Source organism: Rissa tridactyla, chromosome 3, assembly GCF_028500815.1.
Source record: "Rissa tridactyla isolate bRisTri1 chromosome 3, bRisTri1.patW.cur.20221130, whole genome shotgun sequence".
NCBI lineage: Eukaryota > Metazoa > Chordata > Aves > Charadriiformes > Laridae > Rissa > Rissa tridactyla.
Window position 1 is genome coordinate 52643101 of NC_071468.1, and position 22182 is coordinate 52665282.

At 44.3% G+C, this 22182-nt stretch overlaps 1 protein-coding gene across 2 annotated transcripts in view; it reads left to right on the plus strand.

Annotated features, from left to right (window-relative positions):
- Nucleotides 1-13852: 13852 nt before the first annotated feature.
- Nucleotides 13853-22182, plus strand: part of AGPAT4 (1-acylglycerol-3-phosphate O-acyltransferase 4) — an 84329-nt gene continuing 75999 nt past the window's right edge. For both annotated transcript variants that reach the window (XR_008465200.1, XM_054193820.1), the window contains exon 1: nucleotides 13853-13989. The gene's annotated coding sequence lies outside the window, so the exon portion shown is untranslated. The remainder of the gene's footprint in view (nucleotides 13990-22182) is intronic.

Here is a 22182-nt window from a genome sequence, read left to right on the forward strand (position 1 = left end):
AGCAACATTTTGGTCAGGATTCATTCAAAAAAATTTAGTCTTTGCATGAACAAATGAATTTTCTTATAAACACATCAACCAACATGGAAAGTCAGGAACACTGGAATATGCATCCTGACCCGCCTCTTAACAACTTGTCTGGCCTCAAGCAAAATGCATTAACGTGCACTTGCAGAACTCTCTGGCAGAATTATTCTGTGACAAAATACCTCCTTCTGTAGTAAACTGCTGAGGAACAAGAGTTGTTACAAATATTATTCAATATTTCTCATTTAATAGCAAAAAGACCCCAAACGAACAAACAAATCCTAACAGGCGCTTTTGCTTTAGTTTTAGCTTATAATCTTAAATAAACAAAGCAAATGCATTATAATTTCACCAAGAATTGAGTCTTGAAGAATGAGCAGTGGTAGGAAATTCGAAAGCTGAAGGTTTTCTACGGTTATATGCCATTGGAAGAGCTTTGCTGTAAAGTATTAGGCATGTTTTTCCCCTTTGCTGTTACCATCTCTTATATCCTGACTCTGTCATTTTCATTAATTACAAGAGTAGCTATTCTATCTAAGGGACAATGTTTTGACCTTGTACACGCAAACGGCTGGCTTATCAAATGCCCTATATTATAGTACAAAGGAAGTTGTAAAGTACGATGATAAAACAATTTCATCCTCTTTCCTCTGCCGCTGTTTCAGGCTGCCTCCGCGTACTTCAGTCTCTGCCAGCCAGGAGCGCCCTGCATTACAACTGAAAGAGGCTGCACGTGAGTATTTATGTGACTAGAAACTGTATATAAGGTACTGGAAAAACTGCATTTGCAGAACAAAATTTGGACTTAACAACACATCCTTCTCTCATTGACAATCCCCATTCCTCCTCTTTGAACTTGATATCAAGTTCATTCTACATCTCCCTGGTAAGAACCTAACTCGTCCCAGATGATGACTATCACATTCCCACATACCTTTCTGGTGCAAGAGGGGCATTTAGAAGAAGCACAAATAGGCTGACTGGCCTGAATTTTCTTTCCTTTTTCAGGAGAGCAGCACCAGTAATCATGAAGGAAGTAACTCACCACCTCGGGTAAAGATGGCAGGATCAGACTCGTGCCCCTGGCCTCACTTCACAGACGAGTTGTGAAAATAAACTTGGACACTCTAACAGTCAGTACCGTTAAAAACGCCCACAAGGGTTTAAAGAACATGCAATAAATATGAGCTTGTGTTCCTGCCACACACATTGGACAAGGAAGATAAAATAGTTTTGAATAACTTCTCATTAAATGAGACCTGCTTAGGTTTTTTTCTGAATATGGGAAGGGATCTGCAGAAAAGGAACTGGGCAGCCATGTAAACTGAAACCTACATAACACATGAAGACCCACAGAGGAGGCAGTAAATTTGTACAGGCCACTTTCATACTGACATTTCCCTCTCTAAGTGGTTGACTGCAACATACCTTTTGCTGGTTGTGTGTGTGTAACTTATAAATCTAAATGGAAAAAGCGCATTAAAACACTTATTAGCTCTATGAAGTTTGAAATCTCATGCTGTAGCCACATTTTGCTACTCAGACTCATTTCAAGATCTGTTGAATGTCTGTGCCCTCTCCCCTCTCCTTAGGAGAGCTAACTGTGGGAAGTAAGTCACTGTACCTTCCATACTTTTCTGCATAGATCCAATATCAGTGAGGACCTTGCCAAACGTCCTCTGAAGAATTTTGCTGAAGTGGCTGAAGACACTACCGTGCCTGTCTGCGTGCCCTGCCCTTCTTCTGTTACTTGCTTTTTTCCAATGGCAATTACTTAGCACTGAGCAGTTCACCTTTGTGGGTGATTTTGTTGAAAACTTGGGCTATGTCCTGGAGCAGTTTAGACACAGGTACATGTTGCTCCTTCATCTTCTACAGGATCAATAACCCAGGAGGGTAGGAAAGACAGCTAGGAGACCAATAACATCTGAAAGTGCCCCGGTGAGATTTGCCAGAGTCCGTCTGCTAAAAAGCCCCCCTTAGTAAGTAAATAAGTAAGCCCCCCTTGGTAAAGGGCCACAGTCTCCTGTAGTGTAAACCAGTACTTAGTGTCATGGAAACTCATGGAACTACACCAAGTTTACACCAGTTAATCAGTTATACCTGTTTATAGTTCATGCCCTGATAAATATTTAGCCAGCAGAAGGCAAGGTTCCTTATATTTATTCTACACTGACCAGATGAACGTCAGGCCAGGGCATAGCTTCCTCTCTATGGAGCTGCAGATCCATCCCATCCCCACCTGCCCCCACATCATCCCAAACAGAGCTGCCACAACCTTCCCCAAAGTGATTTGAAGTCACTCAGGTAGCGAGCTGAATGCAACATTAAGGAATTCAACCCTTGTCTAATTAAAGACAATGCAATCAACTGGTCCACAAACACTTAAGGATCTTCTTAATAACGCTATTTTTATCAGCTTGAGTGCCAGACACTGTAGTGCAAGGTGATCATTAGTGCTGATATCTGAAGTCAGGAAAGTTTTAGCTTACTGTATTTTCTCTCATGAGCTTTTGCTCTCTGCTAACCCACTCCCTCTGCCATTACTATGCTGGCTGCCATTTGCTGCTAGGATCCAATATAAAGTCATTTGCTCTAAATTACTTTAAAAGTACTGATGGCCATGCTTCCAAAAATACACTCTTAATAACCAGCTTCTAGGCAGAATTTTAGGATACAGGAAAATGAAAGAAATAAAAGGAACGTACTAGAATTGCTTGTAAGTGAAAAAATTTGGGACAGTTTTCAAGAGGTACATTCTTCTGGGAAGATGCATATTGTCTATTTGTTTGCCTTCATTTCCTAATTCAGAAATGGCTTTTTGATTCCCAAATATATTTATAACAAAATAGTTTATCCATAAAATTAGACAACTTCTGTTGCCCAAGCCTGTCACTTGTTGCCCTAACTGTTGCACAGAGCAGTAGTCGGAGGGCAAGTTACTCTTGGAGGCACATAATATTCCCACAAGGCCCTGTTCCATTAAGAGAAGAGCTGAAACTTGATGGCAAAACCCACAAAATGCTATAAATGCAGCTGGACCCCTCCAGCTGTGATATACACAGTGATTCAGCACATGAGCTCCGGAACCGCTTTTGGCGGCTGGATGAAGTAAACCTGTCTATGCAGAAGTCTTTACCGTGGGATTGTGCAAACCTCACTTGTTTTCTCACATGATGGAAACTCCTGCACGTGCAGGGCATTGCTGTTTGAAAGTCTGTATGTCTTGGTGAGTGAATGTAACACTGTCTATAAGATCCTTATGCTGCACTAAATGGAGCACTGGGAAATCCCCTTGTCTTCATAGAAGCTTTATTAATTTCAAGCGGATTTGAGGAAAGTCCCCTTGGCACAACTCAGTGCAGGAGGGAGGGTCCAATTAGGATTGCAATCGTTTGACTAGTGCCAATGCATAGGATTTGTTTTCAGAGTTCATTTCTTTGCCTAAATAAGGAATTTGAATTAAGAGGAAAAAGTATTTCATACCTGCCAGGTAGAAAGTTTTCCCTCGGCAAAAGACTTTTAAATTAATTAGTTGCCATGATGGTATCACACTGCCTGATGTAGGTCTTGTAACAGTGCTAGTGTGAGGTGGAGATTTTTCAGCCATGCGTTTGGGAATTCTATCATCTGTGTTGAAATAAACACTGATTTTTTTTAGATTGTTTGTGATTCCCCTTATGAAAAAAAAGGTACAGGAAAAGAAGGCAACAGGACAGAACAGACATTTCCAATGTATAAACAAACTCAGACTACTAGGTCACTGATGTCTCAAATGCTACAACTCATTGGGGGTGGAAAGAGAAAGCAATACATAGGGAGTCAGCTGCAGCCATCTGTCTCTGAGGAGCAGCTGGTGATGAGATGCTGTTATTAATGAAATGGGATTGCTCAGTGCTGTCGATTTACTGCAGTGAGCGTAGCCAACTCTGATTCATGCTACCATTATGGCTACCATGCCTGGGAGGCAGCAGGCTTTGTTGGTAGCATTGATAATACTTGGGACACCTGTCGTTCAAAACGCATGTGAAAAGCAGTAGATTCCGAGTGCTTAGGCAGACTTTTGTGGTTGAATTGCCAGGTGACTGATTGACAGATCCCAGAGCTCAGAGTTTCCTGGCTAGCGATTCTTGGTCATCTGGGAGTTGGTGAGTAGGAAATGACATTAGCTGTGTTATTCAGATTGGAAAAAAAAATGAATCAGTGGGGTTTGGAGGAATAATATACTGCTAGCAAGGAAGTGCGCATACAAATAAGACACTGTCAAATCACTCTGAGAATAGTTGTGCTAAACCTGTATCTACATCAAAGAGCTGGGGCTGAGCTTGCAGATCCAAGAGCTGATAAGGACATGGGCTCACCAGGCTGCGTGTGTGCACAACAAGCTTTTTTTTTTGTTAACATTGATGGCTTGAGCTCAGGGGCACCTGAACTCCTGTGATAAATGAGTTAGTAGGATGACAGTGAGGATTCTCTGCAGAGCAAGAGGTGTCCCTTAACAGCAATCCTTCGGCCCAATCAGTTTTTAATACAACACACGAAAAAGTACCTGACGTACTGCACTCAGCTTTGGTACTTCTGTATTTCCTGCTGCATTTTCTATAAAACTGTATTGTTGATGTTTTTATGCACTTTTCTAACACAAATACATGTCTAGTCAAAGCAATTCTGATGCTGGGCTATAGGGCCAGTCTTTCTCAGAAAACAGTCCATTCTGTGTAACAGCTTTCATGAGAGATGATCTAAACTTGTGGTTGTGACACTCATCTGACTCAAGGTCCTGGGTGTTTGAGACCCATTTGTGACGCAGGCAGCCGTCTGATGAGGTCCTGCCCAGCAACTGTTCTAAGGTACCCACCTTAGTACGAAGTTTAGGTGGACATCTCCAGGAGGTTCGCCCCTCCAGGGCCAAGTGGGAGAGTTGCCCAATTTCTGGCTGAGCCATTTGGGCATTTAGCCATAAGGTCACTTAGCGCAGTTTCCTATTGGAGAGGTATTTGGAGCAGGGCCTTTGCCTCAAGCGTGAGGAACGCATTAAATTTGTGACAAGGGACCCAGCAGCCTCACACAATGCGATGCCCAAGGATCTTGAGGATTGGTTTCAGGACAGCCTGCCAACAGTTTGTAAGAGGTTGCTAATTACTATCAATTGCAGTGATTTTTCCAAAGGAAGTGGATTGCAATTGCAAATTCACAATTGCAATTTCACATAGACCACAAAGGAGCCATCTGAATAAACAGCCTTTGATTCACCACCATCCTTTGCTGGATTCAGTCTGCTGACTAGCTCCATACCCTGTTGTTGCACCCCTAGCTATCCCCTGGGTCCTGAGCTTTTCATAGAATCAAAGAACAGAAGGGAGGAAGATACAATGGGGCAGTTTGTGCCATGAAGCAAAGATGGAACAGCTGATTTCTAAGTGGACAAAAAGAATCAGGGCCCTTATACTGAAACAGTGCCGGGTGTTGCTGTGATTTGTGTTGAAGGCCACACTTAGGACTGAGGCAGACAAGAACACAGATGGGGGCAGCTGGATGCAAAAGCAAGCTCTTACAGAAATGGCCTGATCTTTTGTGTCTGATAGTGGTTATGGAGAGGCTCTGCCATGGCACAGTGGCTGGCACTGTTTTGAAAAGGGAAATGGTGTGGCATCATCACTTATTTTGCGTCTACCAAAAGGCACCCCTGGATTACATGCCTTTCTTACATCTCTGGCAGATCCTTTTAAGCTTTGCCCCATGCACAGGCTGCAGGACAGCAGGGCATGGTACAGAACTGGAACCAAAGATGTGTAAACTACTATGGTTAAGGATTCAAAGGTAAATAATTAGTGGATGCCAGCAAGGCACCCAGAAAATCTTTCACATTGAGGCAATTTCACTTCAGAAAGTATAACATCACTCTTCCAACAACGTTTCCTTTTCATTATGGCCCGTCTTGAGAGCATCCTGGTGTTTGAAACAGCCTAAGCACTGAGGCCTGGGCTTCTGAGAACTGGGCTTCTGAGAACTACTCTGTCATTTTTCTCACAGGTGTCCAGTATGCTTTTCATTTCCTAGATTCTTTTCGAGCGACTGCTGCTGAGGGACGATCAGATGTCTTCACATCTGACCACACAGAGCTCAGAGGGTAGTGATTAGGGGCACAGAGTCTAGTTGGAGGTCAGTGACGAGTGGTGTTCCCCAGGGGTCAGTACTGGGTCCAGTCCTCTTCAATATATTCATCAATGACCTGGACAAGGGGATAGAGTGCACCCTCAGCAAGTTCGCTGATGACACAAAGCTGGGGGGGTGGCTGACACACGGGAAGGCTGTGCCACCATACAGAGAGACCTGGACAGGTTGGAGACCTGGGCAAAGAGGAACCTTATGAAATTCAATAAGGGCAAGTGTCGGGTGCTGCACCTGGGGAGGAAAAACCCCCTGCACCAGTACAGGTTGGGGGCTGAGCTGCTGGAAAGCAGCTCAGCTGAAAGAGAGCTGGGAGTCCTGGTGGACAACAGGATGACCATGAGCCAGCGATGTGCCCTCATGGCCAAAAAGGCCAGTGGCATCCTGGGGTGCATCAAGAAGAGTGTGGCCAGCAGGTCGAAGGCGGTTATCCTTATCCTCCCCCTCTACTCTGCCTTGGTGAGGCCGCACATGGAGTACTGTGTCCAGTTCTGGGCTCCCTGGTTCAAGAAGGACAGGGAACTGCTAGAGAGGGTGCAGCAGAGAGCTACCAAGATGATTAGGGGACTCGAACACCTCTCTTATGAAGAAAGGCTGAGGCATTTGGGTCTCTTCAGTCTGGAAAAAAGGCGGCTGAGGGGGGATCTTATCAACACTTATAAATACTTAAAGGGTGGGTGTCAGGAGGATGGGGCCAGGCTCTTTTCAGTGGTGCCCGGGGACAGGACAAGAGGTAATGGGCACAAACTTGAGCATAGGAAGTTCCACCTAAACATGAGGAGGAACTTCTTTACCCTGAGGGTGGCAGAGCACTGGCACAGGCTGCCCAGAGAGGTGGTGGAGTCTCCAACTCTGGAGACATTCAAAATCTGCCTGGATGCGTTCCTGTGCAGCCTGCTCTGGGTGACCCTGCTCTGGCAGGGGGCTTGGACTAGATGATCTCCAGAGGTCCGTTCCAACCCTATGATTCTATCATTCACGAGATTTCCAGCTATTTTATGTAAAAATATTCCTGTTTTAAGGTTTTCATGGTCACTTAAGACTTTTATATTCAGGAACTATTTTCCTTTTCTCTGAAACTTAGGGTTTTTCTTAATACAGCATCCTTATGCAATAGCCAGTTCTGGAGCTGTGTCTGCATCCCCTGAAATCAATGAAATGCCACTGGGAGCAAGATCAGGACAAATCGTAGAAAATGAAGAACTTTGAGGTCAAGGCAGGAGACCTGTCTCCTGCTGTGACACTGGAAATGTCTAGGTTCCCCAGACCACAGTTTCAGAGAGGGAGAAAGTTTAACTGGAAGAAATTACAGGAAAAGTAGTGTCCTGTACGCTTTTCACACAGGACACAGATTTGCTCTAGTTAGTGGGATAAGGCAGTCCAAACGTACAGTGTGCTATATTTTTTTCAATGGTATTGTTGTCCCAGGTGTTTGACAGCCCAAGGCAAAACCAGTACAAAATCTTATCTGACTCTTTCACCCCTTCTCGCTAACCATTGAGCTTCTAATGCTGTTTGTCTCTGTATTCCCTGTTATCATGTCTGACGCAATCTGTTTCTCCAATTTAGTATCAAATATGTTGTCCCAAATTTTTTCATTCCTTAATGTGCATAATAGACATTTACAAGAACTGTAAGAATTCAGCTTTTACCCAATTAGCTTTTAGCTAATGCCTTTTTATTTTTAACCACCAGCTCAATTTAAGAAAGAAAGCAACAGTATAGAATGCCAGTTATCTCATTTTTTGAGGGGTCAAATTTGCTCACACCAAATATCTTAGTCGATAAGGTGTACCACTAAATTTAACCCTTGAGTCTTCAAGAACCATACTTCCCAGAATGTCTCTAAAGTGTGGGGTCTTTATGAATAATAAGTGGGCTCTACCAAAATATACAGAATAAAATTTGACACATATCTGTTCTTCAAACGCATCAGACTGCACAGAAATAAAAGAAAAATATATCCACCATCCATATAAAGACTGCTGCATAGTGGATATTTCCTACCACCTAACCAGGGTTTACCCCATAATTTTCTCAGGAAATAGACAGCTCCTTGATGTTCCCTTCAGATGAAGCAGTCTTTACAAAAGCAGCGCATAAGAGAACATTGGACAGAGACTGCAACAGCTGATCAAGACGAGAGTTGTGTCCTGTCTTGTGTTTCCAGTGTGGACAGCATGGTGCAGGGTTGGTGAGAGGAGCTGCTTAAGGCAACGTGTTCTTCAGTGAGCAAAGTGTAAGAATGAGTATTTTGCCTGCTATTTCTTAAAAGTTTGTTTGGGTTTTTTTAAATGACCTTTCCAATTCTGTGTATTTAAGCAAACAGATAATCAAATGCTAACTTCAATGTAAATTTGGACAAGGAAACTAGAGCTGCTCCCTGTCAGAATGAAGATGAATGCTTTAAGTGTGGCTTAAAGCTGCTGTCTTTTATGGGCAGGGTGAGCACGCAGCCATCCATGGGATGAGAACACTGCCACAGAATTCATTACAAGCTAGATCAAGAAGCACACACTTATTGCAGGGATTGCCATTTTCTGCAAGTTTGTAAAAGTTCAAAATGGCATAGCTCATCTCTACACGTTATTGCAGCATAAAGCAGCTTTACCCTCATCATGCTGAAATAATTATTTCCTCTTCTAGGTGAGGCAATGTACATATACAGGCAAAAAAAATGGTGGTGTGGATTTGTTCCTGACTTGTTAATGTCTGTCTAACTATATATGCAGATTAGGTATTGCCCCTGAAGGCCTGGAGAGCGGCCAGTGTGCCTCTTCCCTGGTAAAGTTGATGTAAACAGTTATGCATAAGCAGCGTTTGTTATTACATGCTCTGAGTTACTCCAGCTTCCCAGTTGTTCAGGCCAAGATTTTGTTCTACAGTTTCTTATCTCTGCTTCTGGAAGAGTGGCAGTTTCCCATGTACCCTCTACTTTGCAGCTCCAAAGTGATCTTTCCTCTAAGATCTTAGAGGAATTTCACCCCAACACACATATCCATGACTATGACAGTAATAGAAATTGGCATCTCTGTGTTTCCATGGTGCCATTGAAGCCCTCACTGTTTTGTCACTCTCTGAACCGTCTTTGATCAGAGCTGCAAGATTTCCTCCTGCCACGGGGCAGAGGTGTGTGCACGGGCGCGCGCACACGTGCATGTGTGTGTGTGCGTGTCGGGGGTGTGTGTGTGGGTGGGGGGGGGGTGTGCGTGTGTGTAGAATTTCTGCTCTGTCATCTGCACATAACAGGTATCTCTAAAGCCAGTCAACTGCGCCACCAAGTTTGGGCCCAAAGTGGTCCACGCAGAAGTCTTCATTTTAATCGAGCTTTAAGAAAACAAGGAAAACAAACCTGTGGCATTTTGTATTAGATATGTGTGTAGAGAGAAACAAAGGCCCCCTCTTCTCCTTATAGGTAGGCTCAATTTGAATACTTAAAACAGTCATGGAAATAATATTTGCAAGTGCGTAAGGAGTGCTTACTTTGTGGATGTCAGTAGATGTGAAAATATTTGGTCTAATTCTGCAAAGAATAATTTGGAAAAATTTTTGTATAGTATCATCCTTGGTATTCATAAAAGGAATTATATTCTTTTAAAATTATAAATGCACCATAATTGATTAGTGGCCACAGACTTGTTGCAGAAAATGAAGCATACTGAAAGAAGAAACATGTTAGAAGAAACATGTTAAAAGAAACATGATTTTTCTGCATCTCAGACAGTAGTCTTTCTGTATGTACTAGGCTTTGCAAAGGGCCAAATTGGACAACTTGGAACTTAAATTCCTGTAATGCACCTCACACAGCTCTTTTGCTAAAGTGTATTCAATTAAAGAATGAGTGTATTCTAAAATTAACTGCTGCCCCAGGGTTTAGTTTTAACAGGATGTTTACATTTGTGGGTACCATGTGGCTTCTGTGCAGGGAAGTGGAGTTTTCTGTATGAAAACAGTGGATCCACTGTACAGCTGAGGTAGAGGAGAAGCTGGCAGGTGTCACAGTTAGGGTTAGTCCACACTAGAAAAACTTGCCCAGAAAAGCTAGTTACATGGGCTATGAGTGTGTGATTTTCACACCCCCCCCCTTTCCCTGGCATGTTTAAATTGATACACCTGCATCCGCATTAGGACTCTTCTATCATCAGAACAATGCATTGTTTCAGTACCTTTCATTTTTTTGTTTCCATATTTAAAAAAAATCTGTTAGCATATATTAACTTATGCACACGTATTTTCATCTGGGTTCCTAAAGGAAAAAAACTGTGCAGTCATGCTATATGCATCAATTCTTACAATAATTCCTGAACTTGTTAGCTGATTTTAATCAAGCCCGAAAAAGTAGCAGAGATCTCAGACACAATTACTTTCCCACAGATTTCATAAAGTCAGATAAGCCAAGTACAGGAAAGACTTCCTGTTTTTGCCTGTGTGGAGGGACAGCCTGCAGCTCAGCCTTTATTACACTCAACCAGAAGAGGAACATTATGAATGCTTTTAAATGCAGGAAACATGTCTTTTATAATCCACACCTTATTAGATATTAGAGAATCTAACCATAAGACATGCAGCAAGAGCAAACTGGGCTTCTTGAGTCCAGCTGCTCACAGCAGCATATCCCTATAAAGTATCCACCCTATCTATCTAGCAGCATCAACACTATGCGTGCTGCCTCCTTCTCTAGGCTGGCATGGCTAGAACACCAGAACTTTCTGGAAGAGGCAAGCTTTTGCCTGCAATTAAATTTGTGAAATTGAATTCACAAGGTACTTAAAAGTGCAGGGTTGGGGACCAGCTGCTAGAACCAGCAAGCAGTTAATTTCACTTCAGCCATGAGAGATACCTGGGTTCCTTACCGATTGGAATGCGTGCTTTGCCCAGCAGGAGTCTGGGGTTTTTTGGTTTGTTGTTTTTTGGTGTGGTTTTGGGGGGTTTTTTGTTGTGTTGTTTTTTTTTTTTTCTTACAAGGAGACTCATTGAAAGTCACCCATTTCACTCACAGTGGGAAATGGCCCTTGGATAGCTGGGAGGAGTCATCGCCTGGTGCAAGTTCCTCACTCAGCTCTTGAGTCTTGCCCAATGCAAATAAGGTATTTGCATAGCCACAAGCAACAAGGAAAGAACTTCATTGAGGTTGCAAACTCAAGCACTCAGAACAAGGAAATGCCAAAACTGAGACCCAAAGAAACTTAATTTAGCTGCCCTTGGTCATATGATTTTTTTTTTTTTAAATTAGCTGTAAAAATCTTAATACATTCTATTCAGTGCTCTGGAGGGTAGAGCATAAGGAAAGAGAAAGATAATCTGATTCTTTTTTATCCTCCCTGTTCACAGCACCTAAAAAAATACAGTGAGGACCTCACAAACCTTGCTCTTAATACAAAAGTATTCTTTTGCTATGGGCTTTCCAGTAACAGTCTTTACCATGGTATCTAACAGCTTCATAAGATTAATACCTTTTAAACCCCCTATTTAAATAAGAGGGCTTTATTATTCACATTTTCTTGGTTAGACTTTTGAGAAATAGATGTACTCCATAAAAACTAGGATTTGCATCCATAAATCCTATTATATTCAGCTGCAGCTTAACACCAATGAAAGCAAGAAGGCAGATTTTAACACGTCTCCCCAGAAAATGGGGAACATACAAATAACCAGCTGCAGAGAGTTTGGTCTCAAGGCCAGATAAGTAAAAGATGTTTGGGCACTACCACACTCAGCATTAGGGTGTCTGACTTTTGGACCCTTGGCTTGCAGGATAACACCTAGACCCTGAGTGAGATCCCTTGGAAAAATATCCTGAAAATCTGTAGGTGTAGTATACAAAGCTGGTTAAAGTAGCTAGTAGGGGATGCTTAGAACATAGCTGTGCTACAAATCCAGCCACTCTCCAGAATTAAGTACTTCATTCAGGGATTTTAAGTCTTCTCCCTCTGCCTGGAAGTGTCCCTTTTTAAAAATGCAGACATGGGGTCAGTCTTTTAAAATACGGCTGGAGAAATACCCTTTACCAATCTCTCTCCATGTAACAGTTCAGCAGTTAGACCACTGGCCTGAGCATGTCAGTGAGCTGGGTTCAACTCCTTCATGACCAAACGGGAGGAGGGTTGCCAAATGCAGGGGGGTTGGACTAGATGACCTTTAAAGGTCCCTTCCAACGCAATACATTCTATGCTTCTATGAAATCTTGACTTCCTGAACAGTACATTCACCCACCTCACCAGCAAGAATGTCAGGGCCCTGATGGCACTGTCAGGTCTTAATGGCCCTGACCAGCCCCACCTGGGACCCCCATCCACACACTCTGCCCATGGACCAAGGCTCCATTTAAGCTGAGGTCAGGGCCTTCAGTCCCTACCTGAGCTCTCAAGTAGGTGGATGTGCGTTCAGTTTGGTCTCCTGCCTCGTTTCCTGGATGGATCCATGTGGTAGCCCTATCTCCAGCTGTAGCCCTATGCTCTGCTGCTCCTCACTGGATTTCCTGTACAAACTCTGCACTTGATTCATTGCTTCATCTTGTCTAAGGCTGTCAACGGATCCCGTGCCGTGCTGTGACCACTCTGTGGGGCTGTGCTCTGGCTGGTGAAGACACTGCCTGCATTGTGGTCACCCTTGGCTCAAGGCTTGTCCTCCCTTGAGCAGCAGCCTTGTTCTGGCCGTTCCCTGAGAGCTGTAGCTTCTTGCCCTTCCCAAATGTGCTATGTTAGTCAGGACACTCCCCTCTTGCTCCCTAGAGGACGTCCTCCAGTGACTAAGTCTGGGAAATCTTGCTTATATCTGCCTTCTGCCCCTGTTTAATGCATAGTACAACTTCCATAGTTCAGTGTTTACTTCAAATACTTTTAATTTAATAAAAAAAACCCCAAAATCTTATACTGAGGGTAAAGAGTGGTGCTATGTGGCTGTTATGGACCAGGACTGTAACAGGGCTCTGCTCCAGCAGGCTCATCCTAGCCTCCCCTGCCAGAGCCTCGCCTCGGGAGCCATCCAGCCACAGTGCAACGCTGTGGAGCTGACAGTGCTGCCACACTGATACGTCATCCCAGGCACTATCGCCTTCCAACTCTTTGAGTGTTTAATAGACTCAGTTCTTGCTGCTCTCTGTTCAGGGAGGCTGCTTTTCACCCCGCAGTCAGAGCCTGACAGCGAATGCCATGTGTCGGGGCACTGGGTGCCTGGATGACTGCCACCCACATTTACGCTCCTCCACAGCGCCCGGGCCATACACTCGCTGCTCTGTTCCCCGGTTTCTACTTCAAGTGCCAGACATTCACAGGTGCCCTTCACCCCGCGGCAGCTGCCCTTCAGGAGCGCCTCCCTGCGGCCCGGCCTGCCCCCTCCTTCCATCTTCACCCCACGCTTAACGAGCAGTCAGTCCGGGCACCGCCGTCCCTCAGGCTGCCCTAGCGCCCCTTTCGCCCGGGCCGCCGCTTCCCCCGGCTCCGAATCCCTCCTCAGAGCCGGCCCCCCTTCCTCGCCATCACCCCCGCGCCCCTCAGCGGCGGAGCCCTCCGTCTGGCGGCGCCCGGCGGGGCAGGCGAAGCCGGGGCAGGGGAGGGGTCGCCCCTTCCCGCCGCCCCGGGAGGAAGTGACATGGCGGCGGGGAGGGAGGGGAGGTGAGGGGCGCCCTTTTCCTCTCGGAGCCGCCCGGCGGGTGGAGCCTGGCGGCCCCGCCCGAGCCGGCCGCCTCCCGGCGCGTGCAAACTAGTGGCAGTTGGTGGGGCTCGGCTGCCGCCCCGCCGCCTGCTCCCGGCGCCTCAGCGCGGCACGCATGCCAAGGCCCGGCGGCGCCAGGTACGTGCTCTTCCTCTGGCGGACAGCGAGCTCCTCAGGTGTGGGGCCGCCCTTCTTCTCCGGCCGGCGTGGTGCCCCGCTTAGGGAAAAAAAAAAAAAGCCCTAAACAACCCGACACCAGCCTTCCCTGCCTCCCCAAAACAACCGCCCCCCCGGCGTGCTGTTAGCGGCCAGGCGAGGGGCCGGCGGGGCGGGAGGCGGGCTGCGGACAGAAGTTGCCTGATTTATTCGCCGCCGGGCCAGGTCTGCCCAGCCGCCGCCGAGAATTTTCCTGCCGCCCGCGGGCCCCCTTTGTGTGGCGAGCACGGCCCGCGCCGGGGTTTCCGTGGAAACGGCAGAGCTGCGGCAGCCTTGCCCCGCCGGGCCCCCCCCCATCCCCTCCCCTCCCCTCCTCTCCTTGGCCGGCCGCGCCGGGCGGCGGCAGCGGCCCCTTCCACTTTCGGTCTTTCCCCTCGCGGCGGCGGGGCCGGCGGGAGGGACGGGCAGGGTGGTTGCCGTGGAAACGGGCGGGTGCGATCGCCTGGTGGCTGCCTCCTCCCCGAAGGCGCTTCTCCATAGCGAGAGCGGATAGCGTGCCCCCACGGCGGGGGAGGGGGGGGGTGTCGGAGGGGACGCGGGGGGTACACGGTCACAGGTCGCGGGGGTTGTTTTTTTTCCCGTGGTAGCGAGAAGTCCGTGAGCTGAGGCAGCGTGAGCGGTGGGTTAGGCGGAGGAAGAGGGAGCCTGCCTCCCTGGCGGCGTGTTCGCCTGTTGTAGGAGCTCTGCCTTTCATCTCTCTGTGTGTCTTCATTTAAGGCGAATTAAATAATGGCCACAAACTGACTTAAGATGTGTCGGCTGATACCATGTGGTGCGGGGAAGGCTCCGGGGGGGGGGGGGGGGGGTAATGGCTTGACTAAGAAGTAATCCTTTGTAGCATTTATTTCAACAAGTGAACACTTGCTCCTGTGGCTGAAAGGACAACCAAGAAAAGAGTCTGTTTGAACAATGCCACACGGAGATTTCTGGTCTTTATCTTTGTTATGCATTTCTGAGTTGTAAGTGTTTTAAGACCGTGTGCAAACATCTAAGAATGGTGTACCTTATGCAGGTACTTGCGTGGGTGAGGGAAACCTTGCTGCCACGTGAAAACTGAAAATACTTCACAAGAGGTGGAAGGATGCAAGAAACTCTCAAAAAAAAAAAAAAGTCCCCCAAGCATTTCTTTAAAAACAGTAATGTGTCCAGCCCAGGAAGTTGTACCAGGCGATTCTAGCCTCAGCTTGCACTGATAATCACTTAACACTAAGAGTGAATTGCAAAAGAATTAAAAGCTGGTGGAGTAGGAAACTAGTGTGGAACAGCTTAAGCTGAAATTTGCAGCCTTCTTTCTTCTCTGAAGTCTCGTGTGAATGGTAAGATTACTGTAAACATACGGAGGTCTGTTTTATGCTAGGACTACCTCTGTATAAAGACTTGATTGAATGGATCACTGCAATAGTCGAAGTGCTGTAAATGTTTGCTGTCACTGACAGCAGCTTTCTCTAGCTGTCTGTAGCTGATCTAATGCTGTGTTTTTCCAAATATTATGGTTTAAAATACATTTTGATTCATTTTAGGAATTTGTGTAAATATTGTGCATAGCTTTGCCCTTTCCTAGTAATGTTTTGCATAACAATGCCTGAATAAGCTGTATCTAAAAATGAAACTTTATGGACATGTTTTATGGAAGACTGAGGGCCAGGATTCATGTGGAAGAATGTATCAGAAAGCCTGCAATGAAGAGAGGAAGTTTAGTAAGCTGCTGATGGATAAAGATTGCTCTTAAGCAAAGTTTGGTTGTGTTGTTGACAAGCACTGAAATAACAGATTTTAGTAAGTGCTTCACAAGAAGCTGTATTATATTTTAGGAGTGGAGAAACTGCACAGAGAGGTCAGTACTTGCCCAGAGTCACAGAACAGAGAACACTGTGCCCAGAGCACGGTAATTAACTGTCTTTCTTGAAACCCAGTAGGTGTCAGTTTGGTGGGGAGATTGTTTTTTCAGTGTCTTGCTCTGTCCAGCTAAAATCCAGAGGCACTGAAGTGGTGCTCATCTTCTCTCTGGAGTGAGGTGTGCTTTCCTGGAGTGACAGTTGTACATCATTTACAGTTTAATGTACTTACTGTACCATAACAGAGAAGACCTCTGTAAGAGAAGGGTTGTCTTGCAGGTGATGGATGAGAATCCTATGACTGTGCTCTACCGTGCTGAAAAGAGGTCGTTTATTGTTTTCTGTTGTATACTGGTGTATTGCTGGAAGGTGAAGACTAGGAATAATGCCCCTTGAAATCTCTTCAGTGCAGGAAGACACTGTCACAGCTGTGCCGAGATTAGCAAGATATTGTTCTTGTGTCACAAATGTGCACTTGAGGCCTTAGAACTTGCATTAGTAATTTGGTCTTAAATTTTAAAACGTTGAATGTCGACTGCACTTCTCTAACTGCATCACTACTACTACTGTTGGTCTGCCCTGTTAAGGGAGCAGGGAACAAAAGGGTTACAAGGCATTGTAGTGCACTGTGCGTGTGCTTTAGTCAGTGAAAGCTTTTGCAACTGTGGGCCTCCCTCATTAGGAAAACATTATATGAGTCAAGGCAACTGTCTCCTCAGGTGTGTTTGATTTAGCTATACTAATTGCAGTGGGCTTTTTTTGTAAGGAAACTAGAAATGTGAGAGCAGTACCCTGTATGCTTTGTTGCGTTTCGGCACTGGCATGCAGCAGCTGAGTATGTTTTTTGCCCAAGTGCTTTGCCTGTGGGGTGGCTTTCCCCAGTGATTCAGTTTTAAGCATTTGGGGAAGTTTGCCCACCAGTCTGTTGTTTGGTGGTCTTAAACTTATTCACATCTGACTGTGTAGTGAGTACCCTGATCACCTCTGAGTAATGCTTGTGTGCTGACCAGAAACTGCTGACTCACTTCGTTTTTGTGCTTTTTGCCAGTCCTCCTCCAGTAGCTCAGACTAGAGATGTGGTAAGGTCAGGGAAGGAGGAAATGGACATGAATGACAACTGTGTGTTGTGGCAAGGATGATGATGCTGTAAAGACCGCTCTTTGATAATGTGAGAAAAAGGTGATGGCTGTAATGGATTTCCTGAAAAGGTCCATAACCCACGTGTTAGGAACTGGGCAGAGCAGTCTGGCAACTGTAATGAGCCCACAGTTGGGAGATGCTGGATTATGGTCCTGCTAGCTGTCTGCTCTTCATTTGGGACTTAAAGCTTTTTTACTTCTATGCGTCCATTTTCACCTTCAGACCTTCTGTCTGTCTTGTTATATTATGCTGCAAAGAGCTTAACACTGAAGTCACTTTCTGCTGCTTGCAAAAGGGCTGACCTCGCTTGAGGTTTCTGCTGTAGCATAAAGAATAGGAACAGGGAAAGACAATTAACCAGTTCCAGGCTGGAAACAAGTCAGAGGTATAGGTCACTGAGAGAGGGTTTACTTGCCAGAAGGTTAGAAGCTGCAGGCAGAGACAAGCACATTGATTTCATGTGCATGTGTGACTGTTTATTAACGTCTGAAAAAATTCTGACATGTTCCAGATTTCCCTTTAATCTGAGCAACAAAGTTAAATTTCGATCACAGTTTTCCAGCATGATCCAGGTGAATGAAAAGGTTTGCCTGTGCAGATTCAGTTGGCAGGTGATGCAAGTTTTTCTACCTATCAGAAAAAGGAGAAGACCTGACTTAAAGCCTGCTTTTGAAGACAGCTATATTTGTGCGAAGTCTATGTGTAGAAATGGCACATGATTTTTAATCCATTTCAAGTGACTACTACTGTGTGAAAGTTAAACTGTGTTCTGCTTCTCCGCGTGTCTCCACATTATCCCTGTCTTCACACATTATAGTTTGCCTCTTCTTGATATGTTTTTCAGCTCTTTGGAAAATACCATTACTACAGATGCTGCTTTGCACTTCTGGAAGCATTCTGTCTGCAGCAGCCTACACCTGCACTTGAATCATTTGTGAGGTTTTCCCCCTTCAAGCCACAGGTGGTTTGTCAGGGGTTAACAAGGTTTTAGTTTATTTTATGGTTCTGAGGATATGTTTAGACAGTGCCGAAACTTGCACAGACCTTTTTTCCACCACCCCCCTGGTCTGGTATTAGTGAAAATTACCGTAAAACAATACAATAACATCAGTGTTGCCAAATGTGCAGATGGTAGGCAGGAGCAATACCACTGTCTTCCCACAACCAACAAATGTAAACCAAGTATCTAGAGGATTAAGATAATTGAAAGAAACTGTTCATTTCTGTTGCCCAATAGTGGGAAAGGTGCAATAGGGTTGTAACTAAGCAGAAAGATAACTAGAAAAGTGCTGTTCCTAGTTCATTGAGCTTTCAGGGTGTCACTGTGTGGTTTTTACATGCCTATGCCTGTACCTCTGAGAGTGTGCATAAATACTGCATTTCACCCAAAGTGGAGACAGAGAAAAGCTTCATTCTGAATTTAAGCCATGTAAAACTGTCTCAAATTTATTTGAAGTTAGCAGGACAAAAGCTGAAAGCCAGTCTTTTAAAAGGATTTAGGCACCTGAAGTTGTGTAGAGATGTTGTGGAAAATCCAGGTAGGTATTGATGTACCTGATGCTTAATTTAGTGCAAAATTTATAAAAATGTTACTGGACACTTGCTGTCCAGTAAGGTAAATGCTGTTGGATCAAGCACTGTCTCTGAATGATTTAGCTGGAAGTTTAAGGTGGTTTTGACTAGCCCTGGCTTTAGGTGCTGAGAACACAAGTCCATTGATCAGTTATATCACATTTGGCTGTTTTGGAGGGATAACGTTTTCCAAACAACAAGGACTACTGAAGCTTGTTGAGATATTTCTTTTGCCTTCAACAGGATTTGAATCAGGTCCAAAATGAAACCTCCCATTATTATTGGACTTGGTAAATCCGGTGCCTGTGATAAAGGCTTTTATTCTCTGAAGTTCTCAAATTAAATCAGGCTGCTAGGGGACTGATGATTGGGGAGAATGAAGAAGCTGAAAGGGTTCTAAGTTCATGGTGTAGCAAAACAGTTCTGAACACTCCTGTCTTAGAGGCAGAGGCGAGTGAAAACTGATGTGGAATAGGACCACTGAAATGTGGGTAAAACAGTGACCATGTTTGTTTGGGTTTTTACTTGGCATCTGGGTGTCTGATTGTTTTATGTGTGGGTGCAGCTGAACCTTTCAGTGAAGATGGCATCTTATTTTTTTGGAACCATGACAACAATATCTCAGCTGTAAGACACATGTTTTTCTAAGTATAGGCTGTTACCTCTTTGAGGCAGGAGTTGATTTTCTTTGAATAATAAATATGGAAGCTTCCCTGTCGCACTCATTCTTCAGTTAAACTATCTTATACAGACAGAAGCATTAGAAAACACTTAATGAATAAATATTAATATTCTGTGTATCCCTGTCTTGGTGTGGCTACATCTTGTATACGCATTGTTGTTTCCAATTTTGGGATGTGATTTTCATAAAGGAGGAATTCATCTGCTTCATACTCTTTAGTGTCATATGATAGAATACAGACAAATTAAATTAATACTTGGAAGTTAAAAAAAAAAGTTGCAAATCTTTTTCTGTTTAACATTTCCTTAGTATTCAAAGAGCATACTAGTGAATGTTATTTCATATTAATTAAAAATATGCAAATGGCTTAGCTGAAGGAGGCACACTACTGTCATAGAAGATCAAAAAAACTAACAGCTCACTTGGAGTTGTAATCAGGTGGATGACACTTTTCATTTCCAGCACTGTTAACAACATCTTGTGATTTTTACTGGAAGCTTTTGGTTCCCCTCACAGACGAGGTCAGCGCTGTTCCCCCATATTCCTGTGAATAGGAAGCACAGAGGATATGGCCCGTCCCATGTCGTCATTGAATCTGTGGCAGAGTTGTGAGCAGGGCTCAGATCCCCCAAGTGGGAGAACATGGTTGTCTCCAGCAGGCCATACAGCTGCTTGGAAAGAGACACTATGTTAAAAGTATTTTCACTGTTTTTTTGTGGGGACAGCAGAAAATTTGTTACCAGCTCACGGTCTCGTGGTGGAACTCCCATTTATAAAACATTGCCACCAAGGCTTTTTTCTCAGCTCAGTGATTTATGCCCTATCTCTTCCACTTTCCAGATCTTTTTAAAAGATTTTTTGCTGCCATAAATACTTTATTGTTCATTAATTGCATTTTCTGGCTTTCTTGAATAAACAAAACAACAGAGCCACATAAGTTAGGAATTAGACTTCTAGGAACAGGCTTAAAGGGGTGTCCCAAAATTACTAAAATGTAAATCACAATTCCAGAAAATATAAAGATGTAATTTTATGGGAGCATACAGAGGAAAGAAAATTATCTTTTTCCTAGTGCTGATGATTTTTATCTTCTGATTGTTGTCCTTGAAACATTTAGCAACACCTTTAATTCCTTCTTGGGTAGGAATAATGAGAGAGATGTATGTTTGTGTGCACATGCCCGCCATACTTGGCTACAACTAGAAGTTGTAACTTCTAGTTTATAGTACAGAACCATCCAAGTTGCTGAATACTCGGTTTTAATTTCTTGAGGAATGGAGAAAGGAAGGGAAAGTAGAGTTCATTAGATCAGCACGTACATCCTGGTTTGAACCATCTCCTGCATTTATACCAGTTGCACCATCTGCTGCTACTGAAGATCCTTGTGGAATATATCCGTTCCTTCTCTGCTGTCTATACATGGCCTGTCAGAAGATGTTGGCAAGGGAAACTTGAGCATGGGCAAGAAGGCAAATAAAGGAGGATGAAAAACACTGGTTTATGTTGAAGGCTGGAGCCCAGGGAATTGATGCGTTGTGGTTTTGGAGTTGACTCTGTCATGGGTTTGCCACGTGACTGTCACAAGCTCTCCAACAGCGTTGTTCTGAGTTCCCCATGTGTAACACAGGGACAGCAAGACAGATCTTGCCAGGCTTACTTCACTGGCATCTTCTAAGTGGCTGGAGCTTTTCCTATGAAAGGGGATAGATAAATCCAGGAAAGAATTGTCAAAAATCCTTACTGTTTTCTAATCTTATCCATGAAGGGTTTGATTAGGCATATAGAAATGGACTTGCTCCTGCTATGAAGTCTGCTGAATGGATGTGAAATTTCTCTGCCTGGATAGACTTGCTTATGTGTGTTAGTAGTGTGGAAAGCTGTCTGTTGCAGAACTGGAGTTAGGAGGTGGTACTTTTGTAGCCTAACTTTGTAACTAACTCATTATGGGTAAGAATAGGAGGATTAAATATTTAAAGCTTTAAAATAAACATGTGCTCCATGTTTCCTTGTTGCCTCGTGCCTAAAGCTAGTTTGGATGCAGGGGGAAGTATTTTGTCCGTATAGTGTATAGGCAGCTCCTGTACATTGTGCTGACCCTTTGTGTTGCTGTGAATCTAATTTACAGTTCTTTAAAACAAGATGAGTGATCAGTGTTTGGCAAGCATAAACTGTGAATCTTCATAGGAGAAACCTCCTTTCCAAAGCTTATCTCTCATCAGGAGAATGTTTGGGCTTCTGGCACATTTTATTTTATTTATTTTTTTTTTTAAAAAAGCAACCCTGGTTTTATACCAGCTCCTGAATGATCCTTTGTCTCTATCCCTCCCTCCCTTACCCCATTTCTTTAGGCTTTTCTGAAAGAAATGTTTTTATAATAACCACTGGAGAACTCAGTAGCTCCTCCTGTGTTGGATCTGTTCCTGAAATACCCAGTGCAGAGGTGATCTTGATGTGCCCTTGATGCTGGATAAATACTATGATGCAGGTGGCAACATCCTGCTGTTGTGTCCGTGCTGCCTCTGTAGTTTTTAATGGGTTAATTTCCCATGCACAAGAGCAATGTTGTAGATCTCACAATTGAGTTATTTTCCACAGGTCATGCATTAAGGACCAATGGCTTAATTAGACTCTGATCTCTGAACCTCAGATGTACAGTTGCCTCAAACAGTACCTTGACTGTTCTGTACATTAATCAATGTATCATAAACACTGATGTACATATATATATTTGAGAAGGTTTAGTTTGTTGCAGGCATTCGGATCCTGTTTACTTGATAAGCCGCCTGTACTTACCCAGCAAGTCAGATCACCCACTTATGCAGCAAGTCAGATCACCCCAGATCACCCAGAAGTCACTGGGCAGAAACACATTTTGGGGTGTTTGTT